Source organism: Phyllobates terribilis, unplaced genomic scaffold (genome assembly GCF_046119375.1).
Source record: "Phyllobates terribilis strain yellow unplaced genomic scaffold, ASM4611937v1 Scaffold_117__1_contigs__length_5270597, whole genome shotgun sequence".
Lineage (NCBI taxonomy): Eukaryota > Metazoa > Chordata > Amphibia > Anura > Dendrobatidae > Phyllobates > Phyllobates terribilis.
In genome coordinates this window covers 1301657-1317700 of record NW_027362877.1, presented here as the reverse complement: position 1 = coordinate 1317700, position 16044 = coordinate 1301657, and positions in this window count along the sequence as shown.

Below are 16044 nucleotides of genomic sequence, written 5' to 3'. Positions count from 1 at the left end.
GTTGCAATTGAAGGAAAGATGAATGCAGCCAAGTACAGAGATATCCTGGATGAAAACCTCTTCTAGAGTGCTCTGGACCTCAGACTTGGCTGAAGGTTCACCTTCCAACAAGACAGTGACCCTAAGCACACAGCTAAAATAACAAAGGAGTGGCTTCAGAACAACTCTGTGGCCATTCTTGACTGGCCCAGCCAGAGCCCTGACCTAAACCCAATTGAGCATCTCTGGAGAGACCTGAAAATGGCTGTCCACCAACGTTCACCATCCAACCTGACGGAACTGGAGAGGATCTGCAAGGAAGAATGGCAGAGGATCCCTAAATCCAGGTGTGAAAAACTTGTTACATCATTCCCAAGAAGACTCATGGCTGTACTAGCTCAAAAGGGGCTTCTACTCAACACTGAGCAAAGGGTCTGAATACTTATGACCATGTGATATTTCAGTTTTTCTTTTTTAATAAATTTGCAAAAATGTCTACATTTCTGTTTTTTTCAGTCAAGATGGGGTGCAGAGTGTACTATAATGAGAAAAAAAATGAACTTTTTAGAACTTACCGAATAGCTGCAATAAAACAAAGAGTGAAAAATGTAAAGGGGTCTGAATACTTTCCGCACCCACTGTACATCGGGGTTTCCATCTAAATCTACAAAACACATGATTCAGATGACACCCCCGAGGGATCCATTCAGAATAATGAGGCAGCAGAGTTACACCGGACTCCGTCTAGCCTCTGGTCGACTGCGCTTTTATGCACGCTGAAAAAGATGGACATCACTGGATCATAGGCCAGACGGCGTCCACAGCACCTCATTATACGGAATCTTCCTCCGGGGTTCTGTCCGAATCGCAAGCTCAGTCATTTATATGGCAGCATGAGACTTGTGTAAGAATAATATGAAAGTAAAAGATGGAAGTAATATTAAAAACACAATTAGGAAAATTAAAAATGTGCTTATTAAATCATTAAGACGAGGTGTGAATGCGGCCCAGTTATTCATCGGTGCGCAACCGGACTCTGTACAAGAGCAGCCGCGCCATCACCGGACGCTTCTGCTGTGATGTGGACGGCGGATAAAGCTTCACTGCACCGGAGACTTCATACAATATCACACACCGGTCATCATCACACGCCGCTAATCATAGTCACATGCCAATCATCATCGTCATACGCCAGTCATCATCATCACACGCCGCTAATCATAGTCACATGCCAATCATCATCGTCATACGCCAGTCATCATCATCACACGCCACTAATCATAGTCACATGCCAATCATCATCGTCATACGCCAGTCATCATCATCACACGCCGGTCATCGTCACATGCCAATCATCATCATCATACGCCAGTCATCATCATCACACGCCGCTAATCATAGTCACATGCCAATCATCATCGTCATACGCCAGTCATCATCATCACACGCCACTAATCATAGTTACATGCCAATCATCATCGTCATACGCCAGTCATCATCATCACACGCCGGTCATCGTCACATGCCAATCATCATCATCATACGCCAGTCATCATCATCACACGCCGCTAATCATAGTCATATGCCAATCATCATCACACGCCGCTAATCATAGTCACATGCCAATCATCATCATACGCCAGTCATCATCATCACAAGCCGCTAATCATAGTCACATGCCAATCATCATCGTCATACGCCAATCATCATCGTCACACGCCGCTAATCATAGTCACATGCCAATCATCATCATCATACGCCAATCATCATCGTCACACGCCGCTAATCATAGTCACATGCCAATCATCATCGTCATACGCCAATCATCATCGTCACACGCCGCTAATCATAGTCACATGGCAATCATCATCATCATACGCCAGTCATCATCATCATCACACGCCGGTCATCATCATACGCCAGTCATCATCATCACACGCCGCTAATCATAGTCACATGGCAATCATCATCATCATACACCAGTCATCATCATCATCACACGCCGGTCATCATCATACGCCAGTCATCATCATCACACGCCGCTAATCATAGAAAAAAGAGAGGGGTCGCTCACTGGTCTATTCGGGTGCTCTGAAGAAAAGAGTAATCTCAATTGCAAAAAGAACTTCGGCACTCCATACATGAATATATAAGAAATATTGTATCTAGACTAATGTCACTTTGAAAAATGAAGGTTTTTTGCGCATAATTTGGCCAATTTATGTGTGCCCATCAACCACGACAAGGTCACCTTCGTATGATGGGAAACTACGCTACGCTACCACTGGATATGATCATCGTCATACGCCAGTCATCATCATCACACGCCGCTAATCATAGTCACATGCCAATCATCATCGTCATAAGCCAGTCATCATCATCACACGCCGCTAATCATAGTCACATGCCAATCATCGTCATACGCCAGTCATCATCATCACACGCCGGTCATCATCATCACACGCCGGTCATTATTACACACCTGTGGAAACATCTACCGGAATCTCCTCCTTCCCGTCACTCACACACGGCTGATCCCTCCTCGTCATCGCTTCTTCTTCTGTCTCGTCCTTCACTTTATTCTTAGTCGGATCTTCCTCCTGATATATCAGATGTAACAATCAGCACAATATAAGAAACCACCAAAATCTGTGACATCTATGACCTCGATCAGAAATGTCCCCCCATATACAGATCCGGTACAGGACTCAGCACCGTCTACCTGATGACTCTCCGGGATGTTGTGATTCTCCTCTGGACAGTCCTGGGAATACAGAGGACGGGGACATCTCTCTGGTGGATTTCTTTCCATGAGTCCATCTGTAGGAAACACACAGTGACAGAATACAGTGACATGTAAAAGTTTGGGCACCAATGGTCAAAATTACTGTTATTGTGCACAGTTAAGCTGAAGATGAAATAATCTCTAAACGGCCTAAAGTTAAAGATGACATTTCCTTTGTATTTTAGGCAAAACAATAAATAATAAATTATATATATTTTCATCTTTTACATTTAAAAAAAAATTCAATAAGGGAAAATGGGCAAATGCAAAAGTTTTGGCACCCGGCAAGGTTAGTAGCTAGTAGCGCCCCCTTTTGAAAGTATCACAGCGTGTAAATGCTTTTTGTAGCAGACAATAGTCTTTCAATTCTTGTTTGAGGGATTTTCATTCATTCTTCTTTGGAGAATTCTTCCAGTTCTGTGAGATTCTTGGGTCGTCTTGCATCGTCTGCTATTTTGAGGTCTAGCCACAGATTTTCAATGATGTTCAAATCAGGGGACTATGAGGGCCATTGTAAAACCTTCAGCTTGCACCTTTTGACGTGTGTTTAGTATCATCATTTGCCATCCTCTTTTCACCTCCAGCTTTTTTGCAGATGGTGTTATGTTTGCATTAAGAATTTGCTGAAATTTCATGGAATCCATTCTTCCCTCTACCCGTTCCCTGTGCCATTGGCTGCAACACAACCCCAAAGCATGATTGATCCACCACCATGCTTAATGGTTGGCGAGATGTTCTTTTTCTAAAATTCTGTGCCCTTTTAACTCCACACAACTTTGATCATTGCTCTATTTTAACCTCATCGGTCCACAAGACTTGCTTCCAAAATGCATCAGACCTTCTTTGATGTACTTTTGCATACTTCTGACGCTGAATTTCATGGTGAGGTCGCAGGAGAGGTTTTCTTCTGATGACTCTTCCATGAAGGCCATATTTGTGCAGGTGTCTCTGAAGAGTACAACAATGTACCACAACTCCAGAGTCTGCTAAATCTTTCTGAAGGTCTTTTGCAGTCAGGCGGGGGTTCTGATTTGCCTCTCTAGCAATCCTACTGAAAATTTGCTTGGTCTTCCAGACCTTATCTTGACCTCCACTGTTTCTATTAACTGACATTTCTTTATTACATTTTGAACTGAGGAAAGGGCAACTTGAAAACGCTTTGCTCATAGCCTTCTCCTGCTTTGTGGCCTCCACCATTTTCAGAGTGCTAGACAGCTGCATAGAAGAAGCCATGGCTGCTGTTTTTTTGGTAAATTGTTAGAGTAGGCAGGGTTTTTATAAAGCTGGCCTTTCCTAACGATGATAGTGAACGAGCCCTAACCCTAACAGGCTAAGTAAGGTCTGAATCATTGGTCAAAGTTATCTGAGCACACAAATGTCCAAGGGTAATACAAAGGAAATGTGTCATCTTTAACTTTAGGTCTTTTAGAGATCATTTCATCTTCAACTTGCTTAACTGGTCACAATAACAGTAATTTTGACAAGGGGTGCCCAAACTTTTACATGCCACTGTAGATTGTATCATGTGATTATGAGATGGGAGTAGTAGTAGATGGCCACAGAACCGACATGACAGTCTCCCCTCCTCACCCTGCTGATCGGCCCATATTGCGATCGCCTCTTGTGCTCCATGTATAACCTCAACCTTAATATCAATCAGATCTTCACCCTAAAAAGAACAATGTAAGATGAGCTCAGGTCCAATCACTTCATGGTCAGATGTTGTGGGGACTTCAGTGTCATCTACCTGATGATCCTCCGGGATGTTGTGATTCTCCTCTGGACAGTCCAGGGGATACAGAGGACGGGGAGATCTCTCTGGTGGATTTCTCCTCCTGGATCCATCTGTGGAGACACAGAGACTGAATACATGACCTGCCGTGTATCTGTCTATATATGAGACTCGTCTCTCAGAACCAGTAATTCTATATTTATGTATCAGGGACTAAATTACATTGTTGTGGTCCTCACCACCGGTACCAAGGACCCAGCACATTGTGGCCTCAAGTATGAAGTGATAATCAGCAAGGCCAAAACCTAATGCTCTCTGCTCTGTACGCGGAGGATGAGGACCCTGAGGAGAGGGACAGAGAAGACCCTCGTCAGTCAGATGGAGGAGCCGTACTAAAAAACACAACTTCTCCAAGTTCCATCTCCAGGGATGGAACCACAGAGGAGCTGGAGAAAGCATCACATTTCTATCCATCGGTTTCTTCTCTCCTAATTCACTGTATGGAGATTGGGGGAAGGACGGTGACCATTTACCAGTGATTGTATTTTTGAGAGCTCATGATGTCACCATGAGGACACGGCCTCCCTCCTGGACAGGATCCTCTGGGATCACTAAGAGGAGAGAACCTGATCTATTAAAAGACGGGTTAAAGTGTTTTTCTTCTTCTTTAAATAGAGATAAATCTCAACATCCGCCTCGGTATAAACTCATAAATAAGCAGCAAGTTCTGCGTTTGTCTCTGAAGGAGGAAAAAAGGGCACATGTACGGCTGACGGATGAAGTCACAGAACCCGGAAGGACGGTGTTGTGGGGAGCACCCGGTACGCTGCGGTTAGTGCCTATCAATGTGTAGAAAGGACAACTAGAGAGCCGGCACCGGGGTCATGGGCGCTTACTGATGCACACGGGGAGCCAAGGAGAGATTGTCTGGTCAGACTCCACAGAAAAGCTCCATAATACATATTCTTCTGAACAAACATCCCTTTAAGGGAGACTTACAATTATTACCACCAGACCCGGATCTCAGATTGAAGTCCCCATTAATTTTGCTTTGTCTCCCAAAATTAGAACAAATGTTTTTGCATAAAATATATATATATTTACACACACACATACATTATTTTGCCAAATAATAAAATATATACATACAGTACAGACCAAAAGTTTGGACACACCTTCTCATTTAAAGATTTTTCTGTATGTTCATGACTTTGAAAATTGTACATTCACACTGAAGGCCTCAAAACTATGAATTACCACATGTGGAATTATATACTTAACAAAAAAGTGTGAAACAACCGAAAATATGTCTTATATTCTAGGTTCTTCAAAGTAGCCACCTTTTGCTTTGATGACTGCTTTGCACACTCTTGGCATTCTCTTGATGAGCTTCAAGAAGTAGTCACCGGAAATGGTCTTCCAACAATCTTGAAGGAGTTCCTAGAGATGCTTAGCACTTGTTGACCCTTTTGCCTTCACTCTGCGGTCCAGCTCACCCCAAACCATCTCCATTGGGTTCAGGTCTGGTGACTGTGGAGGCCAGGTCATCTGGCGTAGCTCCCCATCACTCTCCTTCTTGGTCAAATAGCCCTTACACAGTCTGGAGGTGTGTTTGGGGTCATTGTCCTGTTGAAAAATAAATGATGGTCCAACTAAACGCAAACCGGATGGAATAGCATGCCGCTGCAAGATGCTGTGGTAGCCATGCTGGTTCAGTATGCCTTCAATTTTGAATAAATTCCCAACAGTGTCACCAGCAAAGCACCCCCACATCATCACACCTCTTCCTCCATGCTTCACGGTGGGAACCAGGCATGTAGAGTCCATCCGTTCACCTTTTCTGCGTCGCACAAAGACACGGTGGCTGGAACCAAAGATCTCAAATTTGGACTCATCAAACCAGAGCACAGATTCCCACTGGTCTAATGTCCATTCCTTGTGTTCTTTAGCCCTAACAAGTCTCTTCTGCTTGTTGCCTGTCCTTAGCAGTGGTTTCCTAGCAGCTATTTTACCATGAAGGCCTGCTGCACAAAGTCTCCTCTTAACAGTTGTTGTAGAGATGTGTCTGCTGCTAGAACTCTATGTGGCATTGACCTGGGCTCTAATCTGAGCTGCTGTAAACGTGCGATTTCTGAGGCTGTTGACTCGGATAAACTTATCCTCAGAAGCAGAGGTGACTCTTGGTCTTCCTTTCCTGGGGCGGTCCTCATGTGAGCTAATTTCTTTGTAGCACTTGATGGTTTTGCAACTGCACTTGGGGACACTTTCAAAGTTTGCCCAATTTTTCGCACTGACTGACCTTCATTTCTTAAAGTAATGATGGCCAGCTAACAGTCTATTCATTAGGACTATCAGCTGTGTATCCACCAGACTTCTTCACAACACAACTGATGGTCCCAACCCCATTTATAAGGCAAGAAATCCCACTTATTAACCCTGACAGGGCACACCTGTGAAGTTTAAACCATTTCCGGTGACTACCTCTTGAAGCTCATCAAGAGAATGCCAAGAGTGTACAAACCAGTCATGAAAGCAAAAGGTGGCTACTTTGAAGAACCCAGAATATAAGACATATTTTCAGTTGTTTCACACTTTTTTGTTAAGTATATAATTCCACATGTGTTAATTCATAGTTTTGATGCCTTCAGTGTGAATGTACAATTTTCAAAGTCATGAAAATACAGAAAAATCTTTAAATGAGAAGGTGTGTCCAAACTTTTGGTCTGTACTGTATATATATATTTATTATTTGGCAGTTTCACGTCAGGATTTATTGCACACGGTAAACGCCAAAAGAAAAAAACACATCAGAAACACCTCCCCAAAACTGCAATGAAAAAACAACGATCAAAAAAGTCACCAACAAAAAGGTCAGCGGCCATTTAAGAAGAGAAGCCCTCACACAGCTCCGATAACGGAAGATAAAGCGATGGGTGTCAGGAACAGTTCTGAATATTTAACCCATAAAATATATTCTAAAAAATAAACCCGACAAGTTTGGAATTGCTGTAACTGTACTGACCTGGAAAATGGCAGCGACGTCGTTCTTACCGCCCAATAAATGCTGAGAAACAAAACCCAAAAAGCCAGAAGCCCGACCACGACTGATGACGACATTGAGCCTGACCGATTCAGAGGGACGGACAAGAGACAGCGGATTAGGGGGAAAATCATCGGTAAATTAACCCCGACTCTGCTGAGTAACGATCAGACTCCGGTACCGAAAGAAATCATAGGAGAGAACGGACAGAAGTGCTGGGAAATCTGCAGACAAAATGTGACTGATGCTCTAAGGAAGGTGAAAGATTCTGAAAGAAGCCGCCGAGGACGAAGACTCAAGACTGATGAAGACGACAGCGGAGAAACCGCGACTCACAGATCAGAAGAGAATAATCAGGGAATGAAAGCTGTGAGAAAATGTAGAGAAAACCAGAGCAAGTCTGGAGAAAAATCATCTATTATAGGACGAGGCCGAGAGACGTCATCACATCCACCGGAGCCAACAAGAGTCTCCTCTCACCTGGTGATGTCAGAGGCCGGAGCTCCTCCATCATCACCTCCTGGTACCGATCCTGGTGTCCTTCTAGATACTCCCACTCCTCCATGGAGAGATAGACAGCAACGTCCTGACACCTTATAGGAGCCTGACAACAACGACACCGTCATCACCCAGAATCCTCCAGTGCTGTCCTGTATAATGTCCCAGCAGTCACCTCTCCGCTCATCACCCAGAATCCTCCAGTGCTGTCCTGTATAATGTCCCAGCAGTCACCTCTCCAGTCATCACCCAGAATCCTCCAGTGCTGTCCTGTATAATGTCCCAGCAGTCACCTCTCTGCTCATCACCCAGAATCCTCCAGTGCCGTCCTGTATAATGTCCCAGCAGTCAACTCTCCACTCATCACCCAGAATCCTCCAGTGCTGTCATGTATAATGTCCCAGCAGTCACCTCTCCGGTCATCACCCAGAATCCTCCAGTGCCGTCCTGTATAATGTCCCAGCAGTCACCTCTCCGCTCATCACCCAGAATCCTCCAGTGCTGTCCTGTATAATGTCCCAGCAGTCACCTCTCCGGTCATCACCCAGAATCCTCCAGTGCTGTCCTGTATAATGTCACAGCAGTCACCTCTCCGCTCATCACCCAGAATCCTCCAGTGCCGTCCTGTATAATGTCCCAGCAGTCACCTCTCCGCTCATCACCCAGAATCCTCCAGTGCCGTCCTGTATAATGTCCCAGCAGTCACCTCTCCGCTCAACCCCCAGAATCCTCCAGTGCTGTCCTGTATAATGTCCTATCAGTCACGTCTCCGGTCATCACCCAGAATCCTCCAGTGTTGTCCTGTATAATGTCCTAGCAGCCACCTCTCCGCTCATCACCCAGAATCCTCCAGTGCTGTCCTGTATAATATCCCAGCAGTCACCTGTCCGGTCATCACCCAGAATCCTCCAGTGCTGTCTTGTATAATGTCCCAGCAGTCACCTCTCTGCTCATCACCCAGAATTCTCCAGTGCTGTCCTGTATAATGTCCCAGCAGTCACCTCTGCGGTCATCACCCAGAATCAACCAGTGCCGTCCTGTAAAATGTCCCAGCAGTCACCTCTCCGCTCAGCAGCTCAATCATCTTGTTGCTGAGCTCTAGGATCTTCTTCTTCTTCCTCTCATGTATCGGGGGGTGCGGGGGAGGCTCTGTGATGGGGCCCGGGCTCCGCCCTCCTGACTCCTGGAGATGGATGATGGGAGTCACACCCTCCCCCGGTGTCTTCCTCACTATTGTGTAATCCTGTGTATGGAGAGAGACACTTAGGGAGAAGAATTCCTTCCCGACTCCAGATCTGACAATCAGTAGAAATCCCGGGATCAATAACCGTCTCCAGTAATCTGGGGCCATAACCTGGAATATTATTACACTCAGGACAGACATCCAGGCCCCTCTACAGCTCTTATAGGGAATCCCCATGACAACTCCTCCTGGCAGAGAGCTGCACACAATCACTGCTCTTACAGTAAAGAATCCTTCTCTTCCTCTTCTGGATTTCCTCTTCCCGATGTCAGACTTGTTACATATCACAATAAAGCTGATAGAAATGTAGAGGAGTTACCTCTCCGCTCAGCAGGGAGATGATCTCCAGGGTGAAGTGTAATAATCTTCTGGTGGTCTCGTCCTCGTCCATCCTCGGGGTCATTCAGGAGAAGGAGGGATGAACACTGGATCAGCTGGAGGGATCTCGCCCTGCCGGCGTCTTCATGATAAAGGAGAAGATGGAGATCACAGGGGACGATATAACGACAATCACTGAATTCTGCCCCAAATATCCGACATTTATCAGGAAGAATCGGGAGGAAAAGCCACAAACTCCACCGCGGCCTCCTCCACCGATCTGACCGCTCATTATCAGCCTCGTAGGAGGACGGTCACCATGGTAACTACAGTGCCAGCAGGGGACGGTCACCGTGGTAACTACAGCGCCAGCGGGGGACGGTCACCGTGGTAACTACAGCGCCAGCGGGGGACGGTCACCGTGGTAACTACAGTGCCAGCAGGGGGAACGGTCACAGTGGTAACTACAGCGCCAGCGGGGGGGGGGCGGTCACCAGGGTAACCACATCGCCAGCGGGGGGGGGACGGTCACTGTGGTAACCACATCGCCAGCAGGGGGGGCGGTCACCGTGGTAACCACATCGCCAGCGGGGGACGGTCACCGTGGTAACTACACCACCAGCAGGGGGTCAGGGAGATTCCATGCAAGTAACAGGACCCCCTCCTCACCCACGCAGTCTCGCACCTACAGAATCCCCCCGCTCCCTGTGCAGCCTCCATACAGGAACATCCACTTATCTGCGCCCCCAAATCACCTCAGCTCCTCGGTGTAATCACCACAGCCTCAGCAGCAGAGAGCAATGGAGAGCGAGGCCCCGCCCCTTCCGGTGACATCATCAAGTCACATGGCTATGTCGTCTTTAGCCCACGTGTATGTAGTCTCTACCTTTCCTGAGCTCCGCTCCCTGATCACATGACGGTGACGTCACCACAGGTCCTCCGCTCTCAGTGCAGCCTCTTCCTGTGGTGTTGAGCCTAGAATCTATGGGCCCCTGTTAGTGATGGGTAAAATGTGATTTTTTGGGGAGCCGGCTCTTCATTTCCTGTTACCTTTGGCTTTACGTTTGAAGCCATATTCTGGTATGTTTTAGCCTTTTAGTAGAATCTCCACATCTGCCAATTTCTGACATAAAACAGAATAGTTTCCAGAATAACCGGATTTTATATTATTTGCTGTAAAAACTTTAACAAACACAAAATGAAGATGCAAAATAGCAACAAGCTGGTAATGATCAGCGCCACATTGTAAAGCTGCGTTCACACTGGGCAGGTTCGCTCTGGGCCGTCTGCTGCAAACAGTCTGCAGCAAAACTGCAGTGTGAACTGTGGCATCTGCATCCAGGCGGATTTAGATCAGGAATTTGCTGTGGAATTCACCCGTCCATTGACTGCAATGAATTCCGCATCTCGGATATTCGGCACATATTCACATGCTGCTTAATTGAAGAGAACTTTGTACAATAGGTTTATTCTCCATAGACTTATTTTAAAAATTCTGCTTCAATCCTGCTGGTATTCCATAAAAACCTATGGAACTGTTTACATGGGTTTCCATGGAAGTTGTCCTGTGCCGGAGCCCTATTCAGGATGCAACCATGTTGTCGGCCAGCGCTCGCTGACTGACCGCATGGACCATGCAGCACCCGTTGTGGGCCGGGCGGTGACAGCACGGAGCTGTGCAATCGGTCCCCGGAGGCCAATCACGGAGTTCTGTGCGCATGTCATGTCATCTCCGGCCCCGCCCCCTGAGGCAGGGGCATAAGAGAAAGTGCAGCGCTGGAGCCGGGAGAGGTAAGAATTGAGCCTACCCCTTTAAACCTGATAATTTCCAAAATAACATTTTGTGTATTCTGTTTAGTATGAAAACATTAACAAATATAAAATGTGCAAAAATATAACAAATACTCAAAACAGCAGCAGAAACCCATTTTTAAAAGTGCAACATGTTAAGATTGTCATTAGGGCAGATTGGCATTAAGAAAGACCAAGTGCTGGAGCTTATATGGGCTGATCAGATTTCTTCTCTCTGTTATTATTTGCCCTGCATTGGAGAAAATCCTCTCTGAAGGGACTGATGTCGCTATGATGCACAGTCTTCTGGTCATCACCTTGACAAGCCGTGGGGATATTGAAGCCTTGCTCTCCCACCACGTCAATGGGTCTGCTGCTCTTTGGATCAAGGGTTCCTCAAGATATGATCTTACTTCTAGCATTGCATCTGCTACAGATTAGATATTAGAAAAAACTTTTTGACAGTTAGGGTGATTAATGAGTGGAACAGGCTGCCACGAGAGGTGGTGAGTTCCCCTTCAATGGACGTCTTCAAACAGAGGCTGGACAGACATCTGTCTGAGATGATTTAGTGAATCCTGCTTTGAGCAGGGGGTTGGACCAGATGACCCAGGAGGTCCCTTCCAACTCTACCATTCTATGATTCTATGATTCTATGAGGGGTTTCTTCTTGCAGCATCTCCTGTTGCTCTTTCGTTAAAGACCCTCCAAACAGCAGACATTTGTGGTTGTTGTACTTGTGGAGCCCCTGCTCCCACGTCATCTTTATCTGATGGAGGTGGCTGGCTGGTGAGGCTGCATCTCGCTGCTGCTGCTGCTGTTATTCTTTGCAGTGCCTCATCAACAGCTCTATTATCACTAAAGGCCAGCTTTTTGAACCTCGGCTCAAGTAGTGTCATTTCTGACAGTATAGTGTTATATTCCATCCTTTGGAACTTTCTTTCCATAGAGGCACACAGGGCAGCTACCAACTCTTTTACTTTCTCTGTATTTATTGCTCCATCTCTCTGGTTGGCTGTCACTCTCTGCAAACCCCTGCACAGCAGCAGCATTTTAGAGGCTGTAACATAGCTGCACATGGATAAAACAGTTACTCAGAAATTTGTAATGTGAACTTTATTTCTTATGTAGTATTACTGCCATTGACCTCTACCATACAGTTATATGATGATAATTTGCAGTATTGCATTGACAAAACAGGTTATGAAACTTGGGGTCATTCAGTCTGGAAAAAAGATGGCTTGGGGCGATCTAATCTACAGATATATAAATAGACAGTACAGAGATTTTCCTACTGATCTTTTGCCTTCTACTCCTGTACTAGTGGCATTGGCATCCTATACTTCTAGAGAAAAAATGTTTCACCATCATCAGGGGATTCTTTACTGTAAGAGCAGTGAGATTATAGATCACTCTGCCACACAATGTGCTAACTAATTCATTATCACCCGCCTAGACTACTGCAACACCCTCCTCGGCGGTCTCCCTTCCAACGCTCTAATCACTCCTTCAATCTATCCTCAACTCTGCTGCCCGGCTAATCCATGAGCAGAGAAATGGTTTGTGCAATAATTTCTCCCATCGTTTGTTTTTAAACTATCTGTTTCCATGCACAGACATCGTTTATAGTAAATCTGTACTATCCTATGAGCCGAAACAATATGGCCTCATAGGATAGCTTGGGCCTAGGGTGCAGCAAGATATTTACCTTCCAGCACCTGGTATCTGGGTCCTGTCTGGTATCGGGGTCCACATGCTGGCTCTTGTCGGGTTGCCATGGCAGAGGAGAAGCCGCTGAGCCCTGCTCCTCCGACAGCTGGACCCAGATACCAGGGGAGTGCTGGGAGGTAGCGCTGCAGGTCATTTCTTCTGGCTCATGAGTAATGAGCCAGCAGGAATCACTTGCCTTTACACAGAGCAATGTCCCACTGAACGATTAGTAGTCGTTCAGTCGGCCATCGTTTTATGCATTTATACAGAACAATTTATCTTTCAGTCTGGCACATTTTTGTCTGACTGAAAGTTAAACTGTGATGTGTAAAAGGGTCCCAAGATTAAATGATGGACGTCTGTCTTATTTTTCAACAATACAAATAATATAACAGTAGTTGTTACTCTACCTTTCTGAACTGATCTCCACAGTGACCTGGTGAAAGGGCTCCAGAATAGTGCATGCCTCGCTCACCACTTCCCATTCTTCTCGGCTCAGATTTTCAACAGGTGCGTTGATAATGGCCAGGGTAGATATGATTGCATCCTTGGACTCCAGAAGCCGTTTAAGCATATGAAATGTGGAATTCCATCTTGTGACACACTCTTGTTTGGGCCTCAGTTCAGGCATACCCATTTGCTGTTGAGTAGACTTTAGTTTCATTTTGGCTGTTGTACTCCTATGGAAAAATTCCACAATTGATTTTACTTTGTCCACAGTGGGTTTTATCTCCTTCAGAGCATCTCTTACCATTAGGTTAATTGTGTGTGCAAGGCACGGGTGATGGTTCCATTTTAGGTTTTTAATGGCTTTGGTTATATTAGCTGCATTATCAGTAACACAGCAAATGACTTTGCTTTCAACTCCCCATTCTTTTGCCATCCTTAGAAGTTCATCTGCCAAGTTCTCTGAAGTGTGCTTGTCAGTAAACTCAAAACAGTCCAGAAGACAAGAGACCATTTTATAATTGTCAATGAAATGACATGTTACTGACATGAAGGACGTGGTGGCTCTGGATGTCCAGCAGTCAGTTGTCAGGCAAACTGCTGCAGCCATTTGAACCTTTTCTTGTAATGAGGCACGTTCACTTTCATATAGCTTTGGAATAAGTGTTTGGCTGAGTGTTTTCCTGCTTGGAAGAACGTACGTCGGATTGAGAGCATGGGCAAAATTTTTAAATCCCTTGTCCTCCACAATTGTCATTGGTTGGAAGTCTTTTGCAACCATCTTAGCCAACTCTCTATCAACTGCACTCTTTCTTGCTGGGGTCATGACTTTATCTGGCATAAATTGGAGTATAGATCTCTGGGTTGTTGCAGGTGGTGGTCTAGCTGATGCCTCAGAGGTGGTTGCAGACACTGCAGCAGCAGTTCCAGTAGTTGCAGTGGTGCTTTCATGTTCCTCAATCTGCACTGTTGGATGTACATTTCTAATATGTCTGTGAAGGTTGGTGGTAGACCCTGCACGGTATGACAATTTTAGCTTACAAATTTTACATTCTGTTTTTGTGTTGTCGATGTAATCAAAATGCGACCAAATCCTACTTTGTTTGCGGCTGTCGCTCATCTTATCCACTGGACGTGCACTCCTCTTCTCTCTGCAGGCTATCAACCTCCCTCTTTATTTATTTGTGGGTATTTTAAAAATAGTCTGTGAGGAAATTAATACCCAAGTTCCTCACCGTCACCAATATGGTTGCAAAATTGGGAGGATTTGATCTGATGACACGCACCTCAATCGGCATGCACTACTGTTTGTTACACTCTGTATCCATCCACGTCCATCCAGGATAGGGCCGGCTGCCAGGAACAATCACAAGAGGGCAAGGCTTAGGATGCAGAGTACAGTCCAGTCAGTGCGCTGTGACTGGCTGCTCAGTGGTCACATGCTCCTTCTTCATCTACATTAAAGGGAACCTGTGAGGTACTTTTATGCTGGTCTCAAGAAGAAGATGTGATAGCAACATTAAGAATTGACAGATACACTAATTCCAACACTGTCACCATTAGGGCCCAGTTTGGTAGTTTTTCTGAACTTTCATGTAAATGGGCCGGCAGCTTCCTGCATTGGTGAGACAGTGGTCTGACATATTAATGAGGTCCTGCATGTGATTAAAAGCCACTAAACTCACAGCACAGGCACATGCAACAGCTGCTGCGCAATTGGGTTCGGCTGGGCCCACATCTTCACAAGTAATGCCGATCTATGCGGCAGAGGCTGCGTCCACACTGTAATTATCTATACCATTGTCATATCTGGCAATTAGAGATGAGCGAACATAATATTGTTCGATTCCATTATCGAATTGAATTCAAACATTGTTCGATAGCAGTTTTGCTATATTACGCTCAGCATGCGTTCATAATTGCCAACGTTCATAATCGCGAGCGTACATTCGCTTTGGTTCTACTAGACTCACAGTGGCCGAGAGCCATTTTTGTACAGGTCAGTATTGAACCGCATTGCGAATAAACACAATGCGGCCGCTAAAATAGCGAATATTAGCGATTTTACCTGCAGTATCGCGTATATTCACAATGCGGTTTAATTTAAACATTCAAATTGGACCGCACAAAGTGTTCAAAACTGCCAGCACCGCACAAAACGAGAAATGCTTGATAAAAAAAAGTGCAGAAATCAAACAAGTGCAATTCAATTAGCTCAACACTACTGGCAATTGTATGCAAAATCGGATGTGATTGGAGAGTGCTGTACTGCCTTGTATAGTACTAGTTTTGTGCATGAAGTTGGTCCCTCAGATTGGCACTGCTATCATGTAACAGGGGCTGCTGGGAGGTTATTCACATCCCAGAAACAACATAACCATTCCAAGTTGCACTAGCTAATGGTGCATTTACACAGTCGATGCAGCACCCGAGCCTGCGATCCAGTGATGCTCCATCCAGCCATGGTATGTCTGCAGAGGAGATCCTTATCTGCCCGGCCC